Source organism: Charadrius vociferus, unplaced genomic scaffold (genome assembly GCF_000708025.1).
Source record: "Charadrius vociferus isolate BGI_N301 unplaced genomic scaffold, ASM70802v2 scaffold42, whole genome shotgun sequence".
Lineage (NCBI taxonomy): Eukaryota > Metazoa > Chordata > Aves > Charadriiformes > Charadriidae > Charadrius > Charadrius vociferus.
In genome coordinates, this window is record NW_009647469.1 from 2,060,665 (window position 1) to 2,076,696 (window position 16,032).

The following is a 16,032-nucleotide window of genomic DNA, read 5'->3' on the forward strand; positions in this document are numbered from 1 at the left end:
ACATGGGGTTAACAGGGTGCAGGGGCAGGGGGTGTGTATGAATGTGTATGTGTGTGTGTTTACAAAGGGTGTTCAGGAGAGGTTAGTTGGTGCTATTAAGGCCCACCTATGCACTCAGGGCCCTGACTTTCAACTTTTCAGAATATTTTTGTTGCTTTCTTCTAATCTCAGTTTTTCAGTGTCTATTTTTGAAGTGTGGACATTAGAACTGGATGTTGTATTCCTGTGTGATCCTATTAATCCCATACTAAGTTAACCGTGTCTTCTTAAATACCCCTCTGCCAATGCAGAAAAATAAAATATTCAGCCTCCGAGCTATTATGAAAGGTGCTACATAATGGTCAGTATCCTTGTGAACACAAATTCCTCATATTTTTCTGATGCACAGATTTTAAGGCTCTAGGATCCATCCTGTAGATGTGATATTTATGTTCCTAATTGTATCATCATTTAATAACTACTAAAACACATGTGACGTTTTTATTTATTTAAAACCACTTCATCTAACGTCCCATTTCTTATTTACAAACAGAACATACAGTCTATAGTTTATTTATTATAGAATTCTAATATGCCTGTTGAGTTTTTTCAGGGATTCATACTTAGCATAGAATTTATTTGGTACAAGAAATACAACAAATTATGCTAGGTTTATGACTTGCAGGTAACCTAAGATAAGAAGAGGTTTTAGCACTTATCTGATCTGCAAACAGTTCTTTTTCCACTGGCGAAGGCAGTCCACCTGCTGGAAGATAAAGCTGATGGAGTTTGTGTCCTCAATTCATATCTAAGACTTAAAATCTATTCAGTTAGGGAAGAGTGATAAAATCATTCTAGTAAAGGTAACGTACCATGGACTTCCACATATACGTGATTAAGCCCCCAGTTGCTACTGTTTCACAGTATTCATATCTTCCATAAATTCTTGCACAGATTGTTGACTGTTAGTTGCCTCTACTATACAACCTGCAGATCTGTTGATTTATTTAAGTCCTTTTTGCTTCTATTAAATGTTTAACGATGAACTACCAAAAAAGCCTGAACAACACAAATTGCATGGCTAATATGTTGATCTTACAAAGAAAATATGAATACAGGAGACGCACAGGTTGTCTATAACCACGTAAAGCTGTATGAAAATAGTAATAAACATATTTTTTAAATATTTTGCAAAAGTAAATTTTATATCAACCTCATTTCAGTCTTTTAATATAAGTGTATCATTGTGTGTCCTGTCTTTATTCAAAACTATGCACAACACAAATGTAATTTTTACCTTTACTAATACATGAATTGAAATAGGTGCCTAAAGTTACCTAAAGTTAACATAAGCATATAACAAATAATATATAATATGTAATACGGCACATTAGCTAAAGTCTAATTGGAATCAACTTACCAAAAAATCAGGTGCATTTAGACTTAGTACCTCTAATACTTTCAGAATAATAAATAATGATATGTTTCCAGACCAATTATTCCCAGTGAGAACAATATTACCTAATTATCAGACACCAAACGTATATGCTTGCTACTTGATTTTCTCAAGAGCACTCAAGCATGACAACAGCAACACACATAGACAAGTTCAGTGGACTAATTAGCAATTGGTAATGAAAAGAAAATATTGTCAAGGACTCTCTTGCATATAAGCTCATACGTTGGTGGGTGAAAAGACACTCTTGTTTCTATTATAATATTTGTTTCTCTTCAAGAAAGTTTAATACTCTAATATAAAAATAATTGAGTAGGCAGTTTAGAATTTCAGCAAACCTCTTGCCATATTTGACAAAACTTCTTAACTCAATAAATATTCAATGCTTTTGAATTTTATAGCATTTTTCAGGTTGAATAAAAAATGTGAAGAATCCTACTGGAACGATATGATAACTACAGCTAGTGAAATATGTAAACAATGTTATGTTTAGGGGAAAATGTGGGTTCTTTTATGATTTTTTAAAGAAAAAATAAGAATTAATTTTATACTTCTTTTCCAGACTAATGGGAAGCCTAGCACACAACATGAAATTAAGACTGAGATGTGTTTTATTTATATAAAATTTTATTTGTTGATATTATCTCATTAGTATATAATTTTTCATATAATACCCAATTCCCTGACAGATCTAAAACTCTAAAAATGATTAGTAAGCTCTTGTGTGGTTGACACTTCATCTGTCCAAAACAAAAATTATATGCTTTTCTAGAACTTACCTACTAAGTTCTCTTCTGTCAAACAGCTGTAATACTGAAATATCCCACTGGTAAATTATGAAGCTTATAAGGCTCAGACTGACCTAGACTATAAATTAAACCAACGTATCACTAGAAGAGGGTCAGAGAAGCAACAAGACAAATTCAGCTACCAGATACGGATGTATCTGCTAGTAAAGTATCCCTTCTATTTCTTTCCTTCTATAATGATGATAAGTTAAAGACAACCAAGTTCATAAATCAGTAGTCTTAATTTTTACTTTTAACAAAGTAAGTTCAATTTGAAAATATTGTCTCATTATCTCAACACTCTGTGCATTTGCAAACTCATATCTAGTCAAGTTGCACTAGATAAAATTGATAAAATGAAATAACTTGGTTCTGCTTCATAATAATTTTCTGAACAAACTGAAATTCCACTGTCAAAAAAACTTATATGAGAGAAAAAACATTTCAAGTTTCATGTTATTATGTACTTTATCTCCATATACACGAGATGTTTTGATTTTTTGAAATTTTAACCCAACTAAACAAAAGAAAGTACAAAAACACTGCCAATGACTACCCAAAAATGTAAAAGGAAGCTGAAGGTACATTCTACCTTTCCAACAAAACAAATTCTAGTTAATGTTAGTGAAGAAGCCTGTGACAGACAATAGTTTGTGTGTCAAACTATGTGTATGAGGAATGTATAGCCACAGGCAAGCCAGTGTCAGCAATAGCACCTGGGGACAACAATGAATCACAAAGAAAGGCATCTGAAAGAGAGGAAGGCCCAAACTGTGTACTTGTGGCTTAGCGACAGCAGTCAGCCATCAACAATGTTTAATTCCTTTTCACGTGGGGGAGAAGATAATGAAAGACTCTGCAACCACTTTCTCCTCCTGGAAGAATCCCTGATAACAAAGAGAACAAGCAAGAAGAAAGAAAACAGATGTCTTTCTACCATACTCAATGAATTTGTGTTATGTTAATACGCAGGCACCAGGCTATCAATAGTAAAGTTTTTAAAATGTATATTTTAAAAATGAAATAAAATGCAAGAAAATATTCTCCCTTGAAAACCAAAATCGACCTAAGCACAATAGAGGTGATCTAAATTTCATAGGTTGTCAGCATGTTGCCAGTCATTTTTCAATACCTCTCTGCCATAGTGGGCATCATTACTCTTTCTGAAAAGGATATGTTAAAATCAAAAAGTTTTCTGGGGCCATCTTTCATACATTGATATATGACACACTTATATTTTTGTTCTTGTAATAGTCACAGAGTTTTTGAGAAACCCCAGGTCAACATTCCCTGAATTAAAGGAAAGATATTTTTTTCAATTATTATTTTAATGGTTTTGGCTCATTATTGGTGTGAGCGGCCATAAAGGTGGCCTGGTTAGAAGGGTAAAATTACTGAGCAAAAGAAAATGTCTCTTGAAAAATAGTGACAGAGAAAGGACTGCCAGCCTGGAACTGTCAACCTGGGAACTGTACCCAGGAACTAGAAACATCCTTAAAGTACAGCTGGGTACCTAGGAACCAGACACATTCTGAGATACCACTGATAAGAGGAAAAACAAGGCACTGTAACAGCAACTTATCATCTGAAAAGGTGGAAAACTGTCTGGAAAAAAAAACATTGCTCCAAACCCCCCCAGAAACCCCAGAAAAAATTTATTAGTTGTTACAGGTGAAAAATTGAAATTAACAGCATCTATTGGCTGCTGAAAGTAGTATGACCAATACCCTCTTATATCTCTATGTTATAAAAAGTTCTTAATTTTTATCCAAAATGAAGCCTCTCTCTCTGAGAACTCACCATGCTGCTCCTGTTTTAACTCTCCTAAACAAGCTGAATTCTCCACATGATCTTTCTATGAGACCTGGACTCCCACTGGGGACTCCTGGCTGACTCCAGAGTCTGTCTGTTGTCATACTGGACCCCACTTTTAGGATCAGTTCAGTTTGTCCTCCTATACCTGGAGTAGTTGGGTCCCCCTCTGTGATCAGTTTGTCCTCCCCTTTGGGATGGTTTGTCTTCTCCTGAAATCCGTCTAATTCACTTGATAGTGATAATATATATAACCATAGAAATAATCTCTTACAAGTATATCTGCTGTTATATTGTGGACAAGTTGCTTCACTAATGAAAAGTTTATATAATGGTATATGCCTACTTGGCTGTTGGTTTTGACTGTTGCTTCTTTGTCAAAAATATAGACTGAAGTAAAATGAGTAATTGCCTAAATATCATCAGTCCAAGTATTCACAAGTAACAATTGAAACAAAGACGTGTTATCTTTTTCTTTGAGTTGTTAGAATTTTGAGAGTGTATCATTTTTACATCAACTGCTTCACAAGAATAGCAATAAATATAAGTAATTTGAATACAATGTTTGATTATTAAAAAAACGGAGGAGGAATGGGGAGTTAATAGTACAAATACCAGGAAGGATTAACTAAGGTTAGAAAGGAGAGAGGATTAGCTATTATTCTGTCTATACAGACATCTACACTTAATGTAGCCAAAAGAGATAGGATGGACCAAGTCAGCGCTGAAAAAGGAATTTTTTTTTCTCAATCCTAAATTGAAACTTAGGATTTATTTAAACCTGTAGCTGAGTAAATCACATACTCTCAAATGAGTAGTCTCAAAATATTTCTTACATTATAAGATTTCAGAAAACAAAGCAAATATTATTTTTAGAAGACATTGAACACGTGCTATTGAGGTAAAAATTTATAGGTAATCTAGTCTGTGACACTTATGTCTGTAAAAAGCAGTTTTCATTTAAGTCTTAGCAGTTTAAAGAAAGTAGAAATCACAGAATTGGTTCAATTGTGTACTAAAGAAGACATTGTAGCCTACTACAAGCTCAAAGGCAATGTTCCATTCAATACATTAATATGTGACCAAAAATTATCTACATAATGACTTCAAAGGTATGATAAAAAATCCCAATAGATATGTAGAGCAAATTTTAATTTATGCATGTATACGTGTGTGTGTTAACATATTTCTTGCTAAATCTGTCAGTTTTATGATTTTACTCTCATTGCAGACCTTTTTGATCACTTTTTTTTTACATTAATTACATGTGTGTCACTTGACTTAATAAAGTACTCTGTTTCTGAAATACTTCTGTCACTCTTTCATGTTTACAGGGAAGTTCTAAAGCACTTTATGCATTCCTCGTCACATAAGGTTATGCATCCTCAAAGTCATAGAATCATAGAATCATAGAATGGTATAGGTTGGAAAGGACCTGGAAGATCATCGAGTTCCACCCCCCCTGCCATAGGCAGGGGCACCTCCCACTAGACCAGGTTGCCCAAGGCCACGTCCAGCCTGGCCTTGAACACCTCCAGGGATGGGGCCTCAGCAACCTCTCTGGGCAACCTGTGCCAGTGCCTTACCACCCTCAAAGTGAAAAATTTCTTCCTAATGTTTAATCTAAACCTGCCCTCTTCCAGTTTAAAGCCATTTCCCCTTGTCCCATCATTTCATGCCCTTGTAAAAAGTCCTTCCCCAGCTCTCCTGTCGGCCCCCTTTATGTACTGGAAGGCCGCAATAAGATCTCCCCAGAGCTTTCTCTTCTCCAGGCTGAACAGACCCAACTCTTTCAGCCTCTCCTCATAGGAGAGGTGCTCCAGCCCTCGGATCATCCTCGTGGCTCTCCCCTGGACACGCTCCAGCAGGTCCATGTCCTTCTTAAGTCAAAATGCTATTTGTCTAACACTACCTCCACTTAAACTAAACTCCATTTAAACTAAAACGAAATAGATGAGACAAACAACAATACCACAAGAATCTGTGATAAGGTCAGTCACCTGGTGGGTGAAGGGAAGGTGGTGGGTGTAGCTTTTCTGGGTTTTAGCAAGACTTTTGATACTGTCCAGCATGCTTCTGGACAAGTTGTGCAACTGTGAGATGAGCAGATGCACGGTGAAGAAATGGCTGAACAGCAGGGCTCAAGAGGTTGTAGTGAACGGAGCTACATCTGGCTGGCAGCTGTTCTACAGGTTCTGCTATCCATGCATCCTGTGGTGGTCTGAGAGCAAGCCCCCACCAGACAAGCTCCAGCTTTTTGCACATCCTCGGCAGGACGCAGTATCAGGCACTAAGAAAGCCATGGGGGAAAGCGACTCTGTTGCAAGTGATGGCAGCATGAGCCAGCTGCCCCAGGGAGGGCCGGTGGAGGCAGCAGCAGACTCCCAGTGCCCCTTCTGCCTGGGAGACATCAAAAAGGCAGCCTACGTGGCCTTCTACATGCACTGCTTCTGCTTTGCCTGCATCCAGCAGTTGGCCAGGGCGAGACATGTCTGTCCAGTCTGCAGGCAGCCTTTGGAGCAGCTGTTCCACTTGGTGAGAGAGGATGACAACTATGAGGAGCATGTGCTCAGCTTGCCCCTGCAGCTACACAGGATGATGGAGCCATGGCCATGGAGAGGCCCCACAGCTGGTCCCCACAGCGGCGGTACAACCTGCACAGGCAGCTCATGAACGACCACCCCTTGACTGGCAGAAGCAGGCCCAAGGGTACTGACCACGGACAGAGGAAGGGCACAGCACTGGGGCTCTCCAACACCACTTTCCAGCAGGGTCCCACACCCAGTACTTCTCGGGAGACAACAGTACCAAATGCAGGTGAGCACCCAGCTCACCCTGCTGCTGCTCTGGACCAACACAATGGCATGGTGTGGTTGTGAACCCTCAGCATCAACCTCTTCTGCATCCAATAAACAGCTTGATGCTTCTCAGGGCATGTGTGCTTCACAACCAGAGAGCAACACACTGCAAGGAATGCTTTCCAACACTGGCTCAGAAGTGCGGGAAAGCCAAAGGGCAGAATTTCTTGCAGTGAGCCATGAGTTAATTTCACCTAAATGCTGCAACAGCTGACACATCCCTCGTGCTCTCCCAGCTTCCCACTCCCAAGCACAAGGACAGGGCTTCCCAAGAATCTTTAGCAGTGTCCTCTGGGAATCTTCTTTTGAGGTCTTAGGGGTCCATGAGCACTGTGTAGTTTTGAAGAACCAATGTTTAAAAGCATAGGAGCAGGCAATCCCATTGCATCGCAAGCCAAGCAAGCGGGGCAGAAGACCAGCTTGGCTGAACAGGGAACTCCTCTTTGAACTCAGGAGGAAAAAGAGGTTGGATAATCTTTAGAAGCAAGGCCAGGCTTCACAGGAAGCTGTGATTCATGTATGTAGGGAGAAGACATGAAAGACCAAAGGTCAATTAGAATTGAAAGTAGCTGTTGTTGTGCCATTAATGGCAACAGGACATCCAAGGAAAAAATGGGCCAATATTGATGAAGGTGGTTCCCTGGAAAATAGGGAAACAGAAAAAGCAGAGGCTTTGAATGCTTTTTTTACCTTAGTCTTTAATACCTATGATAGACTTTGGGGTGTCCGGTCCTCTGAGTTGGAGGACCACAACTGCAAGAACAGTGACTTTCCATTTATGGACATGAAAATTGTAAGTGGCCAGCTGTATTTGCTGAATGTTCATAAGTCTGTGCAGCCTGTCAAGATTCATCCCAGAGTACTGAATGAGCTAGTAGATGTTATGGCAGGACCCCTCTCAATCATCTACCAAAGGTCTTGGGAGCCTGGGGAGGTCCCCACTGACTAGAAGTTAATCAACATTATTCTAATTTACAAGAAAGGCACAAGGAAATTTAGAATAGAATAGAATAGAATAGAATAGAATAGAATAGAATAGAATAGAATAGAATAGATCAGATCTCAATTTTTGGTAAAACACAGTCCCACACAATATCCTTGTACTGCTGAATATATTTATCAATGACATAGAGGGAATAAGCGCATGCTCAGCAAGTTTGTGAATGACACCAAGCTGAGTGATGCAGTAGATATGCTGGAGGGAAGGGATGCCATCCAGAGGGACCTGGACAGGCTTGAGAGGTGGGCTTCTGCAAACCTCATGAAGTTCAACAAGGCCAAGTGCAAGGTCCTGCACCTGGGTTGAAGCAATCCCCAGTATCAATACAGACTGGGGGATGAATAGTCTGAGACCAGCCATGTGGAGAAGAACTTGGAGATGTTGGTAGATGAAAAATTAGATATGAACTGGCAATGTGCATTTGCAACCCAGAAAGCCCATCGTATCCTGGGCTGCATCAAAAGAAATGTGGCCAGCAGGTGATGAGAGGTGATTCTCCCCTTCTACTCTGCTCTCATGAGACCCCACCTGGAGTACTGCATCCAGCTCTGGTGTTCCCAACACAAGAAAGACATGGACCTGTTGGAGCGGGTCCAGAGGAGGGCCATGAAATTGATGAAGGGGCCAGAACACCTGTGCTGTGAAGAAAGGTTGAGAGAGTTGAGGTTGTTCAGCCTGAGAAGAGAAGGCTCTGGGGAGACCTCATTGCGGTCTTTCAGTCTTCATTGCGGTCTTTCAGTCTATAAAGGGCATTTATAAGAAAAATGGAGAGAGATTTTTTTATTAGGGCCAGTAGTGATAGCACAAGGGGTAACAGTTTTAAAGTAAAAGAGGGTAGATTTAGTTCGTATATAAGGAATGGTGGTGAGACACTGGAACAGGTTGCCCAGAGAAGTTGTGGATGCTCTGTCATTGGAATTATTCAAGGTCAGGTTCCATGGGGCTTTGAGCAACCTGATCTAGTGAAAGACGTTCCTGCCTGTGGCAGGGGGTTTGGAACTAGATGATCTTTAATGGTCCCTTCTAACTCTAACCATTCTATGATTCTACGTTTCTAAGTCCTAAAAACTTGAAACTTGTTCTTTTTGTCCTCTCTCCACCTTAATAGATTCCATTTCCATTCTCTCTCTCTGTTGTAAAAAGCACTCTAAAATACATATTAGAGTTATAGATGTCACTGGGCAGAAGCACTAAAACTATCTTTTGTGAATCTACCCTTGGTCTCAATGGTTCATGTTAGCAATCCCCACAAGTTAATTATATATAGTGTATCTGTTATCACTTAATATAATGTTTCAAGTGTTATTGAAAAGATTACGTGAGTATATTCTCAAACGTTCACTTTGACCAACACTTGGAGTATTCTTGTACTGCAGTTTTCACAAATACCGTTATTATTTACATTGATACATCGGTACCTAAAATTCCCAGTCTTCTCGTAATAGGTTGCAAGAGTGTATAACAAAGCTTTGCTTCTATCTAAGAAGACATTTTAGTGTAAGATGCAAGGTGAGAGCCACTGTATGAATAAAACTCTATGAGGGAATAAATGGAAAAAAAACCCCAAGATAATATGTAGCATCTCTTATTTAACTCCAGTTTATACAACAATAGATTTCTAACTCTCATTGCATTGGCTGAATTAGCCATTATAATTCCATTTACAGTAAAAAAAATGCTTCAAAGAAATGCATACAGTAGTGTAGAAAATAATTCAAGTTCAAAATACCATGTATCTTTTCTGAGCCGTGTTTACTGCAGAATACAATCCAGTTTACCAGAACATAATATGATCAATGAGGATCATACAAATAGCTGTTTCTCTTGAAGACATCAAGACCTGAAAAGGAATTTCAACAACATTATGTAATTATTTTTTTTACATGGTTAAACAAATACAAATCTAGTTTGTTTTCTAGTCTATATTATTAGATTATTTCACATTTTGTGGTATCAAAAATAAGCATGTAATAACTACAGGAGGTTAATTATTGATTGTACCAGTTTAGGCTGGAATACAGCTAATTTTCTTCATCGCAGCTTGTATGATGCTATGTTTTTGATTTGTGATCAAAACAGTGTTGATAACACATTGTTGTAGTTCTTGCTGAACAGTGTTTTCACAACATCAAGGCCTTCTCTGTTTCCCACACTGCCCTGCAGGCTGGGAGCGCACAAGAATTTGGGAGGGGACACAGCTGGGACAACTGACCCAAACTGACCCAAGGGATATCCCATACCATATGACATTGTGCTCAGCAGTAAAAGCTGAGGGAAAAACAGAGGAAGGAGGTAATGTTCTGAATTACGACGTCTGTTTTCCCAAATAACTACTAGATGTGGTGTAGCCCTGCTTTCCTTGAAATGGCTGAATATCTGTCTGCCAATGGGAAGTAGTGAATGAATTCCTTATTTTGTTTTGCTTGAGTGCACAGCTTTTGCTTTACTCTATAAACTGTTTTTATCTCAAACTATGAGTTTTCTCACTTTCTCTTCCAAATCCCATTATGGAGGAGGTGAGTGAGTGGCTGTGTGACCCTTAGCAGCCTACTGGGGTCAACCCACCACAGTCCTTTTTGGCACCCAATGTGAGTCTTGAAGGGTTTGAGAGAACGACAGATTTGCATATGCTGGACTGAATTGATAGCTGTTGTTGCTGCTCAGCTATTAATTGGCAGGCCCCTGTGCTTGCCGTGGGGTTTTCTTGCCTTGTTGGATATTGGAGTCTAGTGCTTGTTAGTGGCTGCTTTTGCTGTTTGCTGTATCGCTTATCATCTTACTCTGCTGTGCCTGGGAAGACTTTGATAATGGCAATGGCCACGTGCCTGGGCTGGCAGATTACCAGGGCACTGCTGCTGTTCCTGTGCTGCTGTACTGGACAGGCTGGAACTCCAGCATCAAAGTTAAAGGGACTGTGACCTGTGGATAAATCCACACAGGAGCAGGGACGCCTTGAAGCATCTGTGGACGTGGATACATCCATTTCAGAATACCTCAATGTTCAGAGTTATGTTGTTTGTCTTCCCAAGCAACCGTTAGGCATGATGAAACCCTGCTTTCCTTGAAATCACTAAACATCTGCCTGCTAATGGGAAGTAGTGAATGAATTCCTTATATTGCTTTTCTCATGCATGCAGCTTTTCCTTTAATAGGTTTAAGCAATAGGGGAGTGTGTGAGCAGCTGTGTGGTGCTTAGCTGCCTACCGGAGTTAACCCACAGCAATTAACAAAGTGGAGACTTTTAAGTAAGAATGCTTCTTTTTTGTTTTGCTTGTTATTGTTCAGATTTGTTGCTACCTTTATTCATCAAAATGAGCTTTCACTCTCTTCATGTCCAGCTTTTGATAAACTTGCAGTGAAATAGTGACCTTGTGTGTTAACGAGATGAGTTTGTTACTATGGTAATGGCTGAACTGTCACAAGCTAAGAGTCTGACTTCATCACTAAACTGAAATTACGGATGCTCTATAAGGTATTCAAACTTTGTTTAAATCCAGATATCTCCAGTAAACTTTTGGTCTTATCTTCTGCGAGAAACTAACTAATTAGGAATGTTTACAATATATTTCTTTGATACAAACTTGTTTAATATGAATTATATGTCTAAAGAAGAACATATTCGAACTAAGAGCACTAAGACCTTTTAAAAGTTTGCACATATACTATCCCAAAATCTCAGTACACTCCATCTTTCCTCTAAAAAAGCTAAATTCTGTGTTTATAACATGATATATAGGTTTGTTTAATTTCTTTGATTTTTACATCCATAAAGCATTTAGAGAGTTGGTCACATCCTATTACAGTAGATATTCTATAGATATAATTTAAAAAAATAGTCACTTCCTCAAGTAGTTTATAAGTATTACAGACAAATGGACAGGCAAAAACTCCATTATCTGACAAAATCTACTTTGAGATGGGCAACTATCATGACATAGTAATGGTCTAACTCTTTAAGATATTTTCTGTAGGGCAAATGAAAAGTAAGAGTTTCAAGTGTGGTTACGATGAGAAAATAGCAAGAATTCTGGAGATATTTGAGCACCATGACTGAAAGCTACCTGATAAAAAGTTTAGTACGTGAGCAGTCAAAGCTAGCACTGTGGATAACTTCCTGGAAGTTATTATTTTGATAGAAAGTAGGAACCAAATGGATAAAGGAAAACCAAAGCTGAGACCCTTGAAACTGGTAACATGCATCTTCCATTTGTTTGGAACATGGAAAACAAATAAAGAAACAAATAAACAAAGCCAGTGAACAAGTTGAAAGAAATGGATGACATGGAAAGGGACAAAAAATTAGCAGGTTGTATTTACAGCAATAACACAGACGGCTGCTAGTAAGATAAGATGCCTGTCCCAAGCAAAGAATGCTGCTGTGGAAAATACCAGTGAATGTCAACTTTCACAGCAGGTTTAACTATGTGATAACAAAGCTAGTTCTCAAACTGCCTTGAAAGCCGATTGGGCTAAGAAGGAGAAGGGCTGGTTCATAAAAAAAGGATAAATAGAAATTACTGTAGACGCAGGTATGAGAAGATAAACTGGGCTGAAGTAGAAGGAAAGTGGGACTGAATATGTTTTTGTTTCTATATATTTTAATGAAACAACTAAACGTTCTTATTGAATTACAAAAATAATTTATTAAATTTTATGCATTATCGTGCCCTGTGTCTGGAAGAATTGCTCAACCTTACTTTCTTAAGATTTTTTATTGAAGTCTTTTCTCTGCCTTTGGGTGGTTTGAGTTTATAGCAATGTGGAACTGGAAAAAGACAATCATCCAGATGAAGACCTGCCTGGATCCTTAGCTGTGGAAGAAAACAACCTCAGTGCATTATCACTGAAACAACCTCATATGTTTGTGTCTGGGCTTAATTCTTTGCCTAATTTACAAGCTTTTCTTTGGCGTATAATGAAAAATTGCTTCTACCCGTAACCAAAATCCCCTTATATTTAGCACTTCAATTTTTATTTGTTCACAAGATTATTCAAGAGACAGAGACTGAAAAAAGTGGGAAAGTTAATCTGGTTGACTTTAAATGAAACCGTATGAGGAAAGCTAGGAGGAAGGATATCAGTTCTATCAAATTTCACTGAGCTTCAAATCTCCCCAGGATACTAAACTTAAAAAAATTATCATAAAAAGGGGTTAATCATATATGATGACATTACTGATACCAGTTAATAACCCTCTAGAAATTAACTGTTTTATAGAAGCAAATGTCTACAGGACACTTTATGCGCGATTGATCTGTTCTTGTTCAAAGGGCTTTGCAAATAGAGAATTTGAATGATGACTGGGTTACTTGGGCTACTTCCCTACAACTATACTTAGCTTGTTTGTCTTAACACCTAATTTCTCACTTTTGAGATAATAGACTTCAATGTTCAATGCTATTTTGACAAGGACTGGTGAAGACTAAATGTGCTTTCTGTAACTACTGATACGCTTCGCCCTGGCAGAATGCAAATCATTTAACTGCTGGTTCGAACTCCTTATTCTAGGGTCTGGTGGTACATCCTAATATGATATTGACTTGGATTTTTTCTTTTTAAAAGGCACTCATTTAGGCATAATAAAAGCAGCAAGAGGCTGGTCCCTATGGGGTTTTAGATCTTTTTATTTAAAACATTTTTTTTTTTTTTTACTAAAACGTTATTTTTTTTTCCATTATCTTTTTCCTTATTTTTCTACTTTCTCTTTAGTGTTTCTTTCTTTTTCTTTTTATGACTTCAGTATGAATACCTTTTAATTTACATTTAAATTTAATTTATTGACTGAAAAGACTGGAAACCTTTGCTATGTCAAAAACTACTATATAATGTCCTCTTACAAAAAAATATGTCTTTCAAGTCTTACATATTAACTTTGAAAATGAAAAGAAAAAAAAGTTTCACATTTTCTAAGTATCATGACAGGTATATTTTTTACCTGGTTAATGAAGATACGATTAATACATGTTTCCTGTGATCTTCTCTAGATTACTCACATGCGTGCATTTGAAAAGAGAATCTGATTAGAAGGGGACACTTCATCATCCCTTTGACAATGGACTATTTCAGGAAGATAAATTTAATGGGTCCAGGAAAAAAATCATGGAATTTCAAAGGGTTTTTACATTTTTGATTGTTTGTTCATGTTAAGGCAAGTCATGGTGAAAGTGCAGAACTCTTCGAAAGGATATGATAAGGCTCTGATTAGATAAGGGTTAAACAATGGACAAGAATTTCTTCATTGAAACATCACAACATATCATTGGGGGTTCACTGACAAGCCCTTATTAAGAAAAAAAAAAAAAAAGAAGATACTGTATCTCTATGTTGTTTACTATATTTTTGCAGTGTGAGGAAGTTCATCCTTCCCACTGAGTATAGTTTATTTATAAATTTGTATTTCCACAACCATACAATGTTGCAATTTCAATAATTGCAGCTGTGTTTCCAAACTCTCCTAGGTGATGTTTAGTCTGGTGATACAATGCTAACAAATCAGTTTCTATTTACTTTATATTTCTTAAATATCACAGAAATGAAACCAACATTATGTATGCTCCATATGCTGTGGCTGACTTCTTAAAGAAGCCTGGTGTGTGGGGGGGAGCCTCATGTACTTAGAGTAAAAGTTTAAAATACATTTCTTCAATTGCTACAGTTTTTATAACCACTTAATCAACACGCACACAACAATGGCCGCCAACTAATACAAAATTGGGTTTTGATAATTTAATAAAAAGACAAAAGGTATGTTTGTACAGTGCTTGAGGTGCCTTAGTCTCAAGAATACTGAGGACTTGCTATTTACAGCTCTAACTTTTCACCTAAGTTGTTGTTGCAGTGTTTTTCCAGAGCTTGTGTGGCCATATTCCCACGTGTTCTCATGCTGCTATTCTGGTGCTGTTGCTCTCAGGGGCTTGCACCTGCAAAACCTTAATATTATTGCCATGGTAGGTTCTCATGGGAAGCAACTACCACTGGCATGAAAATTACCCCTCTTCATCCCCATTCATTTTTTTCTTGTAGACTTTGTACTCAAGAAAGCCAAGCATAGTGCACAACAAAATAGATAGTAGTCGCTGAAATTCCTTATAAATAATATCCAATAATCATAGAGTCATATATGTGAACAGCCAATAAATATGCAACACTCATGTTTCAAACAGTTGTAATAGCATCAGAAACAGGAATAAGCAATGGGGACTTTGAGCAAGTCCAAATGAAAAGAGAATAATACTGAAAAAAGACCATGGTGAAAATCATCATCATTGGTACCTCCTGTGCTTGGAGGAACCCCTGAGGGGAGGATACTCATTTGAGTTCCCTCCCTAACATCATTGTTCTTCCTTTTTCCCATGGACGTTTTTTCCCTTACCTTCTTTCATCCTCTCTCTCTATTTCTTCCAAGATAATGTTCACAGTTATAGATGAGGTATTCCATTAGCTACAAGCTCTGCTATTAGATTTCCATATATATGAACTTGTCTTAAGATTCTTTCTGCAACAAAATATGTTTAATTAGAAAGTCACAATAATTTTGTGAACAAGAGAAGATGGAAAATTGCAGTATGCATTGTTAAATTTATTTCTCATCAGCCCCTTAATACAGTTCAAAATGGAGAAATCTTGAGCATGGTTCTTTCTGCCTCAAGTAACTAGATGTTTTAGTTCAGGTTCGTGGTTTTTACTTTGTTTGAACGGTTTTGTCTATTACACCCCTGAAGCAATAAATCATCCAACTTCCCTAATTGCCCTTCTTGTCATCTGAGAATTTGAACAGAAATATTAGAAACACCCACCTCTTTTGATCAGATCAAAGAATCCTTTAAAAGCTTGTATACTGATTTATCAGCAGAGGAAAAGACGTTTTCCCTCTGTATTTTATAAATTATTTGGTTCTTTAACTTTCTGCATTTTTCAGAAGGCCTTTTCTCTCTTTCAATATCAAATGAGAACATACCTTTTTAATGTGGAAAAAAGTTCTAAAAATAAGACTTACATATCTAATCAATTGACTTGAAAGTCATTTTTACTGTAATTTATTCAGGTATACTTATATATTAGCGTAAAAATACAGTTACATATTTGATTTACACAATGAAAAAAGCTGAGTAAGGAGATAAAAAAGCTACTAATTCTGTT